The sequence below is a fragment of the Pistacia vera genome, unplaced genomic scaffold, assembly GCF_008641045.1.
Source record: "Pistacia vera cultivar Batoury unplaced genomic scaffold, PisVer_v2 Contig495, whole genome shotgun sequence".
NCBI classification, from domain to species: Eukaryota; Viridiplantae; Streptophyta; class Magnoliopsida; order Sapindales; family Anacardiaceae; genus Pistacia; species Pistacia vera.
Genome location: NW_022196329.1, coordinates 630,104 through 634,810, shown reverse-complemented (window position 1 = coordinate 634,810; position 4,707 = coordinate 630,104). Strand labels below are relative to the sequence as shown.

The 4,707-nt window shown below is 37.5% G+C and overlaps 1 non-coding gene across 1 annotated transcript; it reads left to right on the top strand.

The window, feature by feature from the left end:
• The first annotated feature begins 721 nt into the window (after window positions 1–721).
• LOC116105224 lies at window positions 722–828 on the top strand. The gene has a single exon (XR_004124046.1). It is a non-coding gene; the product is annotated as a small nucleolar RNA R71 (small nucleolar RNA).
• Window positions 829–4,707: the final 3,879 nt, after the last annotated feature.

Here is a 4,707-nt window from a genome sequence, read left to right as displayed (position 1 = left end):
AACCCTGTGGTCTCTTATTAAGCTTTTCAGCCAATTGGCCCACCTGTACCTCAAGATTCCGAATGGATGCCCCTTGATTTCTAAAATTTGTCCTCGTCTCATTCATGAAACCTGTGGTCTCCTGCATGAATTTACCAAACATATCCTCCAACTTTGTCACTCTTTGATCTTCCGGTTGATTTGTCACCCTTGGTTGGTTATTTGGAACTGGCCTCTGGTTCCATTGGTTATTTTGCTGGTTCTGATTTCCCCAAGCTAGATTTGGATGATTTCTCCACCCCGGGTTGTATGTGTTGGAATATGGGTTGTTTGGTTGTCTCTGATTTCCTGCCAAGTAGTTCACTTGCTCCGTTGATGAAGATGACGAAGCAAAGGTGTTCCCAACTTGACAGTTGCTGCTCCCATGATTTCCTGCACAAAAATCACAAGTTAGTTGAGGTACTTGCATAGAGTTTACTGCATACTTCCCAACTGTTTCTGAAGTGCCGTGAGTTGGGCTGAGATGGTTGTAAAAGCATCAACTTCATGTAGACCCGAAGATTTTCTTGTTATTGCTCTCTCATTTGGTCTTTGATAGTTGTTGCTTGCTAAAACCTCAAGCAACTCATAAGCCTCTTCTGGTGTCTTATTCTGCAAGGCCCCTACTGAAGCTGCATCTACCATGGTTTACACATTACCTATCAAACCATTGTAAAATGTTTGGACTTGAAGCCAAACTGGCAAACCATGGTATGGGCATTTCCTCATTAACTCCTTGTATCTCTCCCAAGCCTCATACAACGACTCGGAATCATCTTGTAGAAATGATGTGATATCATTTCTCAATTTTGCTGATTTAGCTGGAGGAAAGGACTTGGTGAGGAATTTCTGTGCTAGATCATTCCAAGTTGTTATTGTTCCCAGTGGTAAAGCCATTAACCACCCCTTGGCTTTATCCCCTAGTGAGAATGGGAATAACCCCAATCTAATGGCATCATCCGATACTCTATCTGACTTGAAGGTGTCACAAATTTCTAAGAAATTTGCAATGTGCTGATTCGGATCTTCCTTCAAATCACCATTAAATCTAACCGACTGTTGGATCATCTGGATGATTGTCGGCTTGATCTCGAAGTTATTGGCTTGCACCGTAGGTCTAGTGATACTCGACCCACTACCATTCACTGTGGGAACTGAAAATTCCCTCAGTGTCCTATTTTCTAGTTCAGCCATTTCAACAACTATTTCTTCCGCTTCTACAACTAGATCCTCTCTTTCTCTTCTTCTCTGTTACGTCTTCTGAAGGTTCTCTCAATCTCAAGGTCAATAGGAACCACTGGTTGACGTCTCGCTCTTCGCATAAACTGCACGAACAGAGGTGAAGGAAAGTGAGATCACAACTCAACTGAAAATTAAAAACAAAAAAATAAAAACTTCAATCTAGCTAACTATAGAAAAACTCAATGTTAACTTAAAACAGTCCCCGGCAACGATGCCAAAAACTTGTTGCGTGTTTCCTACAACATGCAATATGTAGCAAATATACTAGTCGTACAAAGTAATAAAGTGATGAGTAGAGTATCGTTCCCATGAGGATTGTTAGCTAAGCACTAAGTTTCCTAATGTTATCAAGTTGGAGCAATCGATTAGTTTTGGATTGATGGGAGCTATTTCTAATTAGAACTGAACAATAAAATTTAAACTAAAAATAAACTATGAATGCGAGATGAAAACACGGATAAAAATCAATTCAAGCAAAACGGGTAGGGTTTTGACTTCATTCGGACTTCTCAAGCAAGAAGGTATGTTTGTTTCATCATATTTCACACAACTCAAATCCTTATGGGACGAACTCAGTTCCATTGTCTGTGTCACTCCATGTATCTATGGTAATGCTAAAAGCAGTATTGATTAGCAAAATCAAGATTGTGCCATGGAGTTTCTTCAAGGACTCCATGATCGTTTTTCAGCAATTCGCAGTCAAATTCTCTTAATGGAGTCGTTCCCTTCAATTCAGTGTATCCATAATTTGGTACGTCAAGAAGAAAAACAACAAGAGATTAATATTCGAACAACTCCTACCATTGATTCGGCACTGTTTCAGGCATTTAAACCACCTTCTCAGCCATCAGGAAAGCATCAACGTCCTTTTTGTGAACATTGTAACAAGCATGGTCATACTCTTGCCACATGCTACTAGATTCATGGCTTTCCAAATACGCAGGTGAAGAAATTAGGGCCACCTCCATCCACTTCCGCTACTAATCAATTAACACTTGAACAATACAACAAGCTTCTTGCACTTTTATCCAAAGAGGAATCTGGTGGATCATCAGTCCATTTGGCAGGTACAATTCTCACTTGTTTGTCCTCTTGTTGGATTATTGATTCAGGTGCTTCTAATCATATATGTACATCTCTTTATTTTTTTTCTTCATATTCTACTGTTCATAAAAGCATGGCAGTTCAATTGCCTGATGGTTCTCATACGCTTGTGACACACATAGGCACAGTTCATTGTTCACCATCACTTATTCTCACTAATGTTTTTCACATTCCATCTTTCAAATACAATTTGTTATCTATTTCACAATTAACCAATTCAACAAATTGTGATGTATTCTTTTCATCTTCTGAATGTATATTTCAGGACCGAGCAACGAAGAAGAAGATTGGTCGGGGTAGTGCTCGAAATGGTCTTTTTTACCTAGATGCAGATTTAGTTTTTAATTCTGCTTTTTCATTCAAGCATTGTAATAAATTTGACCTATGGCATTCTCGCCTTGGTCATCCATCTAGGTCTCGTTTTGATTTCATTGTTAAGAACTTTCCCATTATTATTGCGAATAAAGATTTTGTTTGTGATGTATGTCCGCGTGCTAAACAGCCGCGCCTTTCTTTTACTCAAAGATCATCTTGTTCGTCTCATTGTTTTGAATTAATTCATGTTGACATTTGGGGTCCTTTTTCTATCCCGTCCAAAAATGGATCACGTTTCTTTTTAACTATTGTTGATGATTATTCAAGGTGTACTTGGATTTATTTAATGAAACATAAATCTGAAACTTTCAACATGTTAATTCATTTTTTTAATCAAATCAATCGTCAATTCAACACGAAAATTTCTCGTATCAACTCTGGTAATGGGCAGATTTTTCTTCCTCAACTTCAAACCATTCATTTAGACAATGGTACTGAATTTCTTTCTAAACAAATTCAAACATGGTTTCATGAAAATGGTATTATTCACCAACGTAGTTGCATTGTGACCCCCTAACAAAATGGCGTTGTAGAACGTAAGCATCGACATCTCCTTGATGTTGCTAGATTTCTACGTTTTCAAGCAAACTTGCCTCTTTCTTTTTGGGGTGAATGTATTCTCACTGCCACATTTCTTATTAACAAACTTCCAACTCCGATCCTCTACTATAAATCACCTCATCAAGTTTTACTTGGAACTGTTCCTTCATACTCGTCTCTTCGAGTTTTCGGATGTTTATGTTTTGCTAAAAATATGAATATTCAACATAAGTTTGATGAGCGAACCAAACCTAGTATTTTTGTTGGTTATCCATATGGTCAAAAAAGATATCACATATATGATTGCAAAACTCATCAAATCTATGTTTCTCGTGACGTTATATTTCATGAGTCAATTTTTCCATATCGCGATCTTCCATCTCCATCATTAAAAAATTCAATTACTATTACTCCAATTAATGATGATGGAACTTTTGACTGCACTACACCACCGATTGTTCCCACTAATATTTCTTCTAGTGATTCTATCCCTCATAATCTAGTTGATTATTCCAATGATTCTCCACTTCATGACACACCCAATTCTCCACCTATTTCTATGGATACTCCCTCTAATAATCCTTCAATGGCACCTAGTCCTCATCTTAATAATTCACCCAACTCTCCACCTATTTCTGAGGACACTCATTCTAATACTTCTTCTCCACTCGCACCTAGTTCTATAATAAATAATCATTCTCAACGAATTCGTCGTCCACCAGGTCATCTCAAAGATTATATTTGTAACCATATTTCACTTTCAACTGATTTTCCACTAGCCAATTATTTTTCTTTGTCCCATCTAAGCCATTATCATCGTGCTTTTCTAACAAATATTATTGAACATCAAGAACCACACTCTTATTCTCAAGCCATAAAATCTGGTGAATGGCGTGATGTCATGGCCAAAGAAATTCAGGCCCTTGAATATAATAATACTTGGTCTTTATGCTCACTTCCCAAGGGAAAATCACCCATTCGTTGTAAATGGGTCTACAAAATTAAATATCGATCTGATGGTTCAATTGAGAGATATAAAGCTCGTTTATTTGTCAAAGGTTATACTCAAGTTGAAGGAATCGACTATCATGATACCTTCGCACCTGTGGCCAAACTAGTTACTGTTCGTCTCCTTCTCTCCATTGCTGCCATTAAAAATTGGTCTCTACATCAACTCGATGTCAACAATGCATTTCTCCAAGGAGATCTCAATGAAGAAGTTTATATGAAACTTCCTCCTAGTTTCTCTCGTAAAGGGGAGACTCGTGTATGCAAATTAAATAAATCAATCTATGGTCTCAAACAAGCTTCTCTTCAATGGTTTTCTAAATTCTCAACCACTCTTATTCATCGAGGTTTTCGACAATCTGTTGCAGACTATAGTCTTTTTACATATATTCATGATCAGACTTCTATTTTTGTTCTCTT